Source organism: Polyodon spathula, chromosome 10 (assembly GCF_017654505.1).
Source record: "Polyodon spathula isolate WHYD16114869_AA chromosome 10, ASM1765450v1, whole genome shotgun sequence".
NCBI lineage: Eukaryota > Metazoa > Chordata > Actinopteri > Acipenseriformes > Polyodontidae > Polyodon > Polyodon spathula.
Window position 1 is genome coordinate 36,431,060 of NC_054543.1, and position 13,947 is coordinate 36,445,006.

At 35.5% G+C, this 13,947-nt stretch overlaps 1 pseudogene; it reads left to right on the forward strand.

Annotated features, from left to right (window-relative positions):
- Positions 1-13,947, forward strand: part of LOC121321945 — a 48,372-nt pseudogene that overhangs the window by 9,288 nt on the left and 25,137 nt on the right.

Here is a 13,947-nt window from a genome sequence, read left to right on the forward strand (position 1 = left end):
TTAAAAGGGCATTTTCCCTTGCTTGTGTCTGAGTGTGACAGCATGTTTTGATTTCTTCAATTTTGCCTTTCATCTTAGAAGAACGTCGTCCCATTTTTCCAGTTAAAGCCATGCCATTATTGCTTTGAAAAGGCCTTCCTCTGGGTAATCCTCCAGATCCGGTATTTAATATAGGAAACTGTTCCTAATTAAACATAAAGGGTGAGCACATGGAAGTCTAACATATGTTATGACCTTTAATGAAGAAGCTGGTTGCATAATGGAACAAACTGTGTGTTTAATTAGGTCTATTATACATGAGGTGTGTATGTGTGTGGGTGTATATATATAATACTGGCTTATTACAAAGACTACATCTGCCCCGTTATGTGTGTGTGTTTATAACAACGGTGTAATGAAGCTGTCATCAGACAATTGCATGCATGGCTGCTGCTTCCAGGGCCAGTACAGTAGGTTTAAACTGCTTTTGTCTTGTATTAGGTCTTTGTGTTACTGAGATTGACACTTTAGATTAATTCTCAGGAGTGTTGATTTAACTGCAAATGCCTAATGCCTGTATTAAAGATATCTTATTGTATCATGACTCCTCTCAAGACACTAGTGCCTAACACAGCATAATAAAAGCTAGTGAAAAAAGTCAGCCTTTATTATTTTATTTGAAGCTATTTAAGCAGGATATACTCATTGAGATTGCAGCTACTAACCAGGCCTAACCTTACTTGGCTCCAAGGCATTCACACATCCTCAACATTCAGTTTTACACATAAACACTGCTTATCCAAATGTGATAAAACTAGGTTCCGAAATTCTTAACCATAAATTATTCTTAATAGTATAATCTGGCGATATAATTAGAAGGACCCATGTTTCTGGTCATACATACCAACATTTACATGTTAAACGAGCTACAGTCAGTTAGCTGCACGTGAGCAGAAACCAGCATCTGAGAGAGCTGTAGGTGGACTGGCTTTGAAGTGAACCCTGAGAGTGAAATCTGTCAGCCCTATCAGAAAGAAAACGTCCTTGCATGCTTTGCTCTATTCATCACTCTTCTATTGCATGCTTACTCTATAATTCACATCTGCCAAGTCGTTCCTGAGCAGCTATGAGGATTTATTGTAATACTTGATACTCAGAGAGTATGATTTTTATCCTCTGATGGCCAAGCGTGTTGTTTTGATTGTCGATTGATTTGGCATTTATTTTATTAGGTGACTAATGGGCAGGCATTGTCCTGGTTATCCCAGTTACGGCACAGATGGAATGAAAACCAAAGACACTGTTATGTCAATATTTGTGATGCTCAGCTTCAGTATCTGAGCAACACCCCTCGACTTGTCATTACCTCACTCACTGATAGGTAAGATTCTGCCAATTGCATTAAAATCTGCCAATTGCATTAAAACTTTAAGAACTGTTAAAAACTTCATTAATGTAATCCATTTTGCAGGTTAAGCCTTTTATAAACACAAAGTTATATATAGATTTTTTTTTTTTTTTAAGATAGTACTGTAAAAAATATCTGTTATTAAAAATGTACTTTTTTTTTTAAATAATGTAATTCTTTATTCGTTACAAATGATTTTAAGTACAACATAGTTGTGCTGCTCATTCAAATTACCCCCCAGGAAAGTGATCTCATATTTGGTTTGATTTGTTTTACATTATTAAACGGTTCCTTCTGTGTTATGTCTAACAGTCTCTAATTGAGTTCTCATTAAGTACCTTGTGCCTACAGTATTGTATTAATGATGAATTAGTTACGATTGCTGTGTCTAATAATGTGGAATAATTTCATATATATATATATATATATATATATATATATATATATATATATATATATATATATATATATATGAAATTATTCCACATTATTAGACACAGCAATAGCCATAATATATATATATATACACACACACCACACCCTCTATCTATATCAAAAGTTTTAGAACACCCCCATTTTTCCAGTTTTTATTGAAATTTACTCAGCTTAATGTCTCAATGTACTCTGAATTTAAAGCATAGAACAAATAAACAATTGGAGATAAAAAAGAAATCATGGAATCGTTTTGTTTAACAAAATTTAATCTAAATTTTTGACTCATCAAAGTAGCCACCTTTTGCAGATATAACAGCCGAACACACTCGTGGCATTCTTTCTACAATGGAAATCAAATAATGTTCGGAAAGTTCTTCCCAACACTGTTGCAGAAGTTCTCACAAATGTGTTGCATTTGTAGGTTGCTTTGCTTTCACCCTTCTGTCCAGTTCATCCCAAACCAGCTCGATGGGGTTTAAGTCTGGAGACTGCGCTGGCCATTATATAAATATATATATATATAAATGTATATAACACGATCTGTAATATATATATATATATCATAGATATATATATATATATATATATATATATATATATATATATATATATATATATATATATATATATATATATATATATATATATAACAGTATTAGCAGCATTTATAGACCTGGTTTTACAAAGTATTTGCTGAAGTGAAAACTTTGCACCATGTTTGTTTCTAACACACTAAGACATTTCTTATTACTTTTCTAACTTTAACGTTTGGTTTCACAGCCTAGCACTAATCTTGGACTACCAACCTAAGGTAACATACAATAGTTAGTGTAAGATTAGTATTATTCAGAATCTGTGAAACCAGGCATAAAAAAGAGTGTTCCTCACTTTACAGTTGATATAATAGGTTCTTACTTTGTTAAACATAAGCATACTTTTAAAATGCCAATGTTCTATGTTAGGTATTTGGTAAAATGATAATGCAGTTGCAATTAGGTGGGTACAATAACGAGATGTTGCATTGGTGTTGAAGGATTCCAGCTGTGTGGACAGTTGTGCTTAGAGTCCCCCTGTGTTTGTGTAGGTGTTACCCTAACCCAGTCTCTGCACCTCACAATGAGCGGAGCGCCTTCAGGTCCTGCTGGCACTGGGAAGACAGACCACCAAGTACCTGGGCCGCTCAGTTGGGATCATGGTGTACGTGTTCAGTTGCTTTGAACAGGGATTACAATGTGCTGAGCTACAGGCTGTTTTCCCACTGTTGCATTAATTCATGTTTTGTTTTTAGGAGTTTAGCTAGTAAACTAAAAAGCCACATGTGATACCTTTTAAAATATACATCCATGACTCAAACAGACACATTTTTTGTCTAGTGCCTTCATCAGTGTACACTTGTCTACTTGACATTTGTCCCCTTGACTTAGTTCTTTATAGTTTTACCTGCAGAAATGACTAACTTCCTGCAGTGTGCAATAACATGGATTTGTTTCAGATGTGTTACTATATTCTGTTTTGTGTGTTTGTGTTTATTTTCCAGTCCATTGCACATATCTATAAAGGGATCTCCCAGATAAGAGTTTGGGGGTGTTTTGATGAGTTTAAAGCAATAGAAGTGAAACCAAGTGTTGGCATTTTCGTAACCCTTAACCTTGGCTATGCTGGAAGAATGGGACTCCCAGAAAATCTTAAGGCCCTGTTTAGGTGCAAAACAGTATGCTGCTCTGGTTAAATTGTAGCAATGACTCCCACTTTTTAAACAACAATTTGCCTAATACATTTAAGGTGGCATTAATAAATGAAATCAGAGTGCAATGTTTTGAAACAACTGTAAGAATGGTTAAAATGGGCTGTAAATAATTTAGAAATGTTTTTCATGATTTATTATTTTTTATATGTATTGAATTAAAGAAGTGATAACCAAGGCTTTTTAAAATGTGGTTGTTTTTTACTTTGCCATGGGAGTGGCTGTGACCTACAGTACAGAAGTTTTTTTTTTTTGACACTCTATAGTCTTGTAATATATCCCAATTACAAATAATCTTCTGAATGGTTTTAGCTCAGTGAAATTGGACAGGTATAGTAATTACATGTATATTATTATTATTATTATTATTATTATTATTATTTATTATTATTATTATTATTATTATTATTATGTTCTTTCTGTTAACAGGCCATGCGCAATGGTGATTCTGGATTTTGATCTGATCTGTGAGATAATGTTAGTTGCTGAAGGATTCATTGACAGTAGATTATTCGCCAGAAAGTTCATTAGTCTGTACACACTCTGTCAAGAGCTGATGTCAAAACAGGTGGGGGGAAATACCATAATCCCACATTTAACACATTCTGTCTAGATTTACACTTTCAATCATGCTAATTTTTACAACTGTGTTAAAAAGACTGTAGTTCCTACTTTTCTAATTATTTGTATACCTTTGTTGTAATTTACAAGACCATTATGACTGGGGTCTGAGAGCAATTAAATCCGTCTTGGCAGTGGCTGGTTCTCTAAAGAGGGGTAATGTGAATGTAAACAGTAAATTGTGAAACATTTCGTTTTGATATGCTAACAGAATAGTTACTGTTGCAAATGTCTTTATAACTATTATTGATAGAAAATTGTAGTTTAAATTAGGGAAGCTAGATATTTTCCACAGCTTTGAAATTTCATACTGTACCTGCCCTCGAAAAAACCTATCTGCATCTCACAACCTATCGAATTACATAACTCTGTAGACGGTTCCTACTAGCAGCTAGTGGACTTAATGTGCAGTAAATATCTCACTGAGTGTTACAAAACACCCTGCAAAGTTTACACAACAAAGTATTATGTTACCTTTGCCGAGTTGGGGGCTGTCTATTCATGTTAAAAAAAAATATTGACATTTGACTTTTTTTTTCTTTGGAACAAACGGTATGGTTCCGTTGACCATTTAATCAGAGAAGTCTGGACACAGGTCCACACGAATTTTGTTGACAATAAAAAAAAAAAAAAAATTATTGAAGCATAATTTTCCCCTGGCACTTTTGTGCTAAATGATGTTAAAAACAGTAAGTATTAAACAAACAAGTTGAACAAAAGAGTTTGGGTCGTACGCATACAGTTGTCTATAAAAAAGCACTGTGGTGAATAAAATACAATTGGTTTGTTAATCTGTTAGTGAAGGTAGCATCTTGAGTTTAACAAGCCATATGGGTTGTAATTGTTGAGGTATGATAAATCCATAATGTTTGTTCGTTTTATGCCTTTTTGTTATGGTTTGTTTTTATTACATTACATTTCACCCTTGGTCCCCTTTCTCAGGGGATTTTAACCTGCCAAAAATAGTAACTTACAATGTGCCCATCTTCCAGGGTCTGCTAAGTGACCTGTTTCCACTGCTTGAAAGAGAAACCTGGATTTAGAACAGATGGTGCGCCAGTCCATTGCAGAGCTCCGCCTCCAACCAGAAGAAAACTTCATACTGAAGGTGGGATAACGACTTTCTGCTTAGCTTATTGGAAATTGAATGGAGGCTGTAATGCTTCATGTTTGATGCCATCAACAACAACATATGGCTAATGTCTTTTCAGTTATAAACATATAACCGGTTAGTTTTAATCTTTCTCCAGTACAAGTTTTGTATGTGACCAGACACTGCCAATAGGATTTCTTCTTGTATAAAGCATCAGATTAGTTTTTTGGATCAAAAAAGATTAATCGTGCTATGATATTATAAGTGATATTTTTGTATATTAAAATAATGAGTGGAGGTCGCCCAAAATGGTTAATTGTGGGGAGTTGTCCTTGAGCTGTGCTCACTGACTAATCATTATGATATAATTCACCATTGTATTTTTTGTATCTGTGTGTTTTTTCCCCCCAGCAGTCAAGACATTGTGGGTCTATGCAGTAGTTTCACAGATATATGAAAATGAAATTAAATCAAGTATAATATTCTAGCACTTTTTAAACCAGTATGCTCCTAGTATAATAATCTATTGTATGGTTCACTCAGCAGGTTTCTCAGCTAGAAGAGCTTTTAGCAGTAAGGCATTCAATCTTTACTGTTAGAAATGCTGGAGCTGGCAAAAGTCAGGTACAGTAAATTGCTTTTAATTTGAATACTTTTAGCTTTTAAATCTTTTTGTCTTTTTTGAAAAAAATCTAATGTAGGAAATAATTGTTACGGCATTGCAGATTTTCATGTCAAAACATCTAGATTTACAAAGAACCGTCAATACAATCAACCAAGGTTTTTTTTTTTTTACAATTAATTAATTTTTTTTGCATAGATTTTAAAAACCCTGCAACGTACACCAACATGAAGATCAAATCAATATGGAATAACATTAACAGCAGATGAGCATTTGGGGTTTCCTCACCCTTCCACAGGAGAGTGGAAGGATGGTAAGTCAAGATTATACGGTGATGAATTTCTGGTTTCCAAATGAATGTTTTAGATTTGCTTACTACTTCAGTTTTTACACCATTGCAGGACAAGCGGTGATGAAGTTAGTCCTTTCTCTTCAGTGCCAAACGTAGAGAACAAACTCTGATTATATACATGTCTCTGAACAATCCCAGTTAATAGATGTCCATTTCATTGTTTTATGTTGGACATTAATTTTAACATAGTTCAAGTTGGGATCTCTTTTTTGTTGTACTGCCTATAAAGCCTTCCTTGGAAAACAATCATTACTATTTAAGATTAAATTAATTCCAGATGCCAAAGTTTTTATCAAAAGTGCTTCAGTATTGAAAACCAAATTATGTAATGTGGTTACAATGGTGGCTCCCTTATGAAATGCTATAATAGCCTCTAACTATACTTCATGCTTTAGGATTGTTTTCTTCAGCAACGAGAGAGCTTTCCGGCATTTCTCATGAGGGCACCAAATTGATCGTTCTGGATGGAGACATTGATCCTATGTGAAGAGTCACTTAACACTGTAATGGATGACAACAAGGTTAGTATAACCAAGACTGCTAGGATGCAGAAACTCAATCAGTATGCTGATTACAGTCAAATTAATCACATATGGGACAACAGAATACAAAAGTACATATATATGTAGGTCTCAATTACTGGCAATAAGTGCACAGATGTTATTGGTATGGGAATTAGATATCTAAAATGAAAACCATGTCCAGTTGGCATGCTTAAGGATGAAAATTGTTAATTTTTGGGGGGTGTTTGTGTGTTGTTATGTAACAGCATGTTCCTATTTAAATGTTTGCCCACAATTACTTTAAATTTAGAAACCCTGTGTGTTTGTTTTCTCTGAAACCTGCCTTCTAAGAATCTGCTAGAGCATCTTTGTTTTTCATTTGCAATTTGGTTGCTAATTGTAGTCAATGCAATCACAGTATGTTCAGTCATTTGAAACAGTTTGATAGTAGCAGTAAAAGTTTTAAACTGAAAATTATAGGTTAAAATAGATTATTAATGGATTCAGTATTTCCCAATTTTCCCTTGGCAAAAGTCATGTTACTGTCTAGGAAGCAGTTCAGCACATGGCCCATAGCAATAGTAGGCTGTTTATAAAACCCACCTTTACCAGGTTCTTACACTGGCAAGTAACCAGCCCATCTCTTTGACATCGTCCATGAGGCTGTTGTTTGAAATCAGCCACTTGTGGGCAGCTACTCCAGCTACTGTATCCAGAGCCAGCTTTCTCTATGTCAGTTCTCAGGACCTGGGCTGGAGTCCGTAAGTATGCTGTGCACATTGACTTCTGGTGTAAACACACTGTGGCTGTACAAAATGAATAGGCTGTTCCTGAGCTGTACTACACAGTTTTATATACAGGGCACATGCTTTGTGTGACCACAGTAAATCAGATAGTGGGTGTGTGACCTGTGCCAAGTTATAATACATCACAGTTAGATTTAAGTCCACAGCTTTTTGTACTGTAGCATGGAGACGAAAAGCATACATTGAAGGCAGTATTAATTTCACCCCTTTTCACACTTTTTACATAAAGCCTAATGGGGGCACAATGCAGTGTGAAAATGTAAAATTAACCTATTTTCATTTTTAGGTGTGTTGCCAGCTGGATTGATACTCAGAACTCCCAGTCAGAAAGAGCAAATCTGACTATACTGTTTGACAAGTATGCTCCTTACTGCCTGGAGCAAGTAAAATGTAATCTAAAAACTATAACCCCAATCCCTGAAAACAGCATGATGCAGGTAAGGACAGATCTGCCTATTTAGCTTTTGTTTCATTGTCTGCCACCTTCTAACTAGTGACCAAATGGGCTCCCCTTCCCCTGAGGGAGTGGGAGTTGAGGAGGCTCGTGTGGGTGTGTACAGTATGTGAGAGGTTGGACTTCAACTACCATGCCGATTTCTTAACTCCTTGGTTTGTTCCCAACTTGGTTGTGAGTTCTCATTCAGAATGTCCTCATTTTGTCTCTCTTTCAAAATTCTTGCTTTTATTCCTTACATTATTTTTATACTATTTATCCATCCAAAACGTGCAGTTGTACTCAGAGGAAAGTTAGGGTTGCAATTCAATTACTGAAGGGACATTTTAGACCAGTCTTTGTCAAAGTGAAGCACCACAACTTTGATACGTTTGTACATGTACGCTGTGTCTTTTAGTAATGCTGTTCTTTCTGTGTAATGTGTATGTAGTAGACTGTATGCAGTATGTGATAGCTTGTAAAGTGCTGACTGCTTTTAATTTAATTTTCACTCATATTTGATAGTAAAACTTAAGGTCATTTTATTTTTCCATGCAGTTGCCTTTGATTGTAACTTAATGCTTGAGTTCTGTGCTGGCTTGTCTGCTCACCCCTTTGGTGGCGCACTCTTCCAGGATCAAGTGAATGCATTTTCATATAAACCATTATTATAAAACCTTTTAACTGACAGTCGACTGGAAAGTTATATGTAATTGTCAAAATGTTGTAGTTTGTAAAAGACAAATTTAAACACATTTAATTTTTTTTTACTGTTATCTTTTTTTCTGATGTTTAATATCCTGTTGTAAACACTTTTAAAAAATCAATACAGGTTGCATAGAATATTTGTTTTATTTGTTGACATTGTTTATTAGGTAATTGATTATCACTTGGAGTTCAGTTGCTGGTGGTCTAAGGAGATGAGTGTGTAAAATTTCCTTCCCAGAGTGCAGTGTTTGATTATTTTATTGACCCCAATACCAATAAGTTTGTGCCCTGGGCAGACAAGACTCCTGTCTTTGAACTGGAGCCTGATATTCCTTTACAGGTAAAATTTGTGAAGGGTATATATGATAAGCTTTATATTGAAGGTTAAGTGATTTAATACAATGACTGACATGCATCTGTGATAATAGTAATTGTATAATAGCCGTAATACCTGTTGTATGATTACTTAATCAAGTAATGCCGAATGTTTACGTTTCTTGTAAGACACATTTTAATAATACTGTAGCACTATATATATATACGCTTCTTCCAAAGGTGCCGGCTGTTTTGTTCAGCGGTATTCGCGCTATGCGTTAGTGAGGTCCCGGGTTCGCGGCCACCCTCCGCCCGTGTGTGGATTGCCTCACCCTGTGTGATGCGCCTGCCTGCGGGAACCGAGATCACAACAAAACTTTTTTTTTTTTTTTTTTAATAAAATAAAAATCATGCAAGGTCAATCTTTCTAGCCAATTAAGTCTAAAAGTGAATTACAGAGGAGTATTTACCACTTTATCTCTACAATATTAATATTTTACCAATACTGAAAATGAAGTGCTTTGCTGACTATATAGCATGTTTTTCAATCAACATTCATATTCGTAAACATTGATGCTGACATTCCCTCCCTCCTTTTTAATCATTATCCCAGCCAACTCTACCCATGTGCGCAGTATATGAGTGACCTGTATGTGTGTCGGAGAGATAGAGAGTCGATTATTAAGCACTCAGAAACACGTTTAAAAGTACCAAGTAAATAGTAGGTATAATTAATAAGTCCCAACAAGGTTGCCAAGGACTGCAGCCAAGTGGGATCCTGCACTTTTTAAATCCCTGTTGGCTATTACATTTTATTGTTTCTGGTATTTGTTCTTGACTGCAAATTAACAGCCTCCCTTGTGCCGTTCAGTTTCTTTTCTGAAGACAAGGTTTAAATCTAATCTAACTGCCCGGATTTACAGCTTTTCTATATTTCACAAGGCAGAATCAATAATGTGACTGAAGTGAAGAAGATAAAAATGTATGGTATCTTGCAATTTAATGGTTGAAAAGATGCAATTTGAAAGATCATAAATTGTGAAGGAGTTTATGCTTCATTGCCCCTGATTCAGTGCTTGCTGTTAGAACTTGATTTGCGACTGTCTGCAAAGTGTGATTAATGGTGTGATCAATGCATGCCATGGTGCGGTACAGCAGTCCTAATTCTCTTCATTAGAATACATACAATAAATTGACTGCAGCTTTATAAAAACTCTGTAATGGTTAAAAAATGTCATTCTCCAGCTACAACTTAGCTCTCCTCAGGCTGTGTCCAATCACATCACTCATGACATTTTTTTTTTTTTTTAATGTTACTGGAATCTATACAGATCTGGTTAGCTCTATGCAAAGATTATTGAAGAAAGGAAAATAGATGATTAGGTGGAATGAACCAGGCTGTGGTGTTGACAGTGTCTTACCACATTGCAAAAAATGGCTTTTCATTATATAATAACTGTAAGCCAAGCGTTATTTTGAAAGTGTGTGGTAGGGGGAGGAGGTGGAGCAGTTTGTGAAGTATTTATGCAGAAAATTGCATTTCATGATAATAAGAAATATTATAGAGCAGCATACATTTGTTGGCCTATATAATAATGTTTACTGTAAATTAATTTGTGAATTAATGTACATTACCATTTATTTAATGAATACATGTTTTGTAAAAAAAAAAAAAAAAAAAAAAAAAAAAAAAAAAATAGTTTGTCACAAACAAACATTTAAAGGTGTAGTTAAGCACTATGACCTGACAATGGAAATTGAGAGCAGTGGGTTACTGTATAATGTTTTAACAAAAACAAACGCTGTGGGGGTAATACAAATAAAGGGAAATGACTTTGTTTAGCTTCCTGTGCTATAACAGAGCATTGTAGATAATATGCATTGCCTTAAAAAAAACAGTCCACACTTGTTACACAGTATTATACAGCACTGAAATAGTTAAATAATGTTTTAGTATACATAGTGATATTCATTTCAAATGGAAGTTCTTTACTGTGTTGTGATGGAATAAACTGTCATTAATGTGGTCATTGTTTTTGTTTGTTTTCATTAGACCGTCCTTGTTTATACATCAGAGTTATTTTGTGGATTTAATTTTGTTCATTGGGAATGCTGGGAATGCTGGCATTGAGAAGACTATCCTGGTCTCTGAGAAGGTTTCCAAGCTATCTGAAGATTATATGGTGGCTAAAGTCCCTTTCAATTATTATATCACCTCTGCCATGCTGCAGAGTAGGTAGAGCTGTACCAGAGACATTACATACAGTACATCATACTAATAAAAGCACACTGTAGAATTCAGGGAGATTGTCAGGGGCTCATTATATCTGCTTAATTCTGCTTGAAAACATTTCATTGTATACTTCTTGAAAAACCTTTGGAAAAGAAAGTTGTACAAAATTATGCTTCACCAGGTACAAAAAAAAAAGAATCAATTTCACTGATGATCTTAACATGCCTGAGGTTGATGCCTATGGTACTGTCCAGCCCCGCACTCTCATTTGACAGCATCTGGCCTAATACCATTGGTAAGTAATCTTCCTTTAGAACAAGTTGGCAGAATGAGCATATGGATAGTACCAACATTTTATAAAGGATAATGTTATCTACGAACATATCTTGTATGTGTGCAAACTGTTTTTCAGGTTTGACAGACAGAAGTTAGTGCTGAACGAAATACACAATTGCCAGTACATCACCTGCATGAATCCTAGCAGGGAGTTTTTCAGTAAACCCAAACTGCAGGTAAATGAAAGTAATCATTTGGTTAACGCGTTGTCATAATGTCTCTTAAATAGGCTGAACAGTTCAATTATATTTGTTTTAAATTTTTTCTCGGTTGTTATTAAAAGTGTTTAATTCCTTTCGGATTGGACAGTTCACTTTATTTTCCGTTGGATGTCACAATAATATAAGTAGTAGTTGTTTGATAATGGAGGGTTTTGGTAATTGTTTATTTAGAGTTATAGGCAGGATATCACTTTGATGGACTTTTCAAATGTGTATTTCCTTGGCTTATTACAGTGTACTGTAAAATAAACAAATACAATGTAAAAGTCATGTCAAAGACTACAGGGTCGTGGAATGGTTCCATGTCTTTCAATTCATGTTGATTTATTGTAAACCCATCGTAAAAGATGTCTTTAGGCAAAGAACATGCAGAGCTCTGGATATGATTGATTTTGGTTATGGCAACCCACATTAAATCGAATGCTTTACCTCAAAGTGCAGTTGGCCAAAAATGAAAGCAGTTTGCCTCCAGAAAGAATGCCAGGCTGGCAGCTGCAATTGGGAAACACATTAATTTCATTTTCTCATATCCTGTTCTTTGTTGTTTTGCCCCAAGGTGGACCTGGGGGGAGGGGGGCGGGGGGATGGAGGGGGGATGGAGGGGTAGGGACTCACAAGACGACGAGTAAAGGACCACAACTTCTGGATTCAGACCGACTTGGCTGCAATCTACAGCAGCATCTTGAATGCTCACCCAGCAGGGTGTATTCAGCTATGGTGTAACCAAATCAGTCGGTACTCTGATCCAAGCTGCAATCTGTCTGCATCAGAAAATAACCCAGCATGTCCTGCCCACAGCAATTCGATTCCATTACATTTTCTATTTGAGGGATTCGAGGTGTTGTTCTATTGGTAGTTGTGTGGTTTTGTTGCAAAATATTTTACCCTATTTGATGTTCCTTTGTGTGGGGCAAGGCCTGCATGTTTTCTGCAGCATGCAGGAAGCCCTCTGCTGATGACCAATTACATTATCAGATGTGTCACCTCATTTAAGGCTACATCATAATACTGTAAGCCAAAAACAGTTTGTTTTTTGTTTGTTTGGTTTTTTTTGTCAACTGGTGTCTCTTCTTTTCTCCAGTCAAGTTTTCTCTTGCTGCATTGCTTGCAAAATAATGTGGTGACCATAATTTGTTTGGCACCATAGGAATTAGTTTCCATACATAGCATAAAAAGTGGAAGGAATTGCATGTTATGCAACTCATATTGGTAGATATAAACAGTCCAGTAGTCTGCCCACACTACAGGTTGGAATGTGCTCTGTGCTGTTCAGTTTATATAATAACTGACTGAAAGTAGCGTGCCATTTTATTTGAACACCCCATTGTTTTGATTTGTTGTGCATTTGAAATCAAACGGCTGGATCTGAAAGTCATGGAAAATTGTAAAAATAGGCAAACTGGTGAGTGTCTAATTTAATTGATGAAATAGGGCACACATGCAATTAATTTAGACCAGTACAGAAAGGGAACACATAGCCATAAATGGTAAAATGCATGAGACTTTTTAGAAGTTGTTTATGATGCTTAATTCAAGCACAAAGTAGTCTTAACATTCCCGCGAGTGCCTGTTGTTTATATATCATAAAGTACTGCCCGGAAATGTAAATTCTCACACCCAGAGGTTTTCATGCAGGGGGATATAAAGGACAAATCTAATAAATTTACACACTACTGTATGTTAGAACCAGGATTTTATGATCTGAACTTGAATGTCAATATGTTACTAAACCTGTCTGTCTGTCTTTCTGATTGCAGGGAAGCCTCTTCGTCGCTTCAGAATGTGTCAGATATCCCATCGATTTTAGTTTATTTATTTCTTCATGAGTCCTCCAGAGTTTATTCTGACAATCTTATGGAGGAAAAGGACATTGAGCTTTTCACCAAGCTACTCATTGATATCGGAAAGAGATACTTTGAGGTGTTTCTGGTATTTTGTGATGGAATTCAGCAAGCATACATGTAAACTTATTTTTCCTCAAATTTAGCTATTCTCCATATGAAGTTTTTATTTTTCATTTTTAGGTTTAAATAGAGCTACTTATGGTAAAAAAAAAAAACTGTTTCATTGTATATAGAAAACAGGGGAAGGGATTGGGCAAAAAGATTTTATGCTGTCAGTTTTTACAATTTATTTTA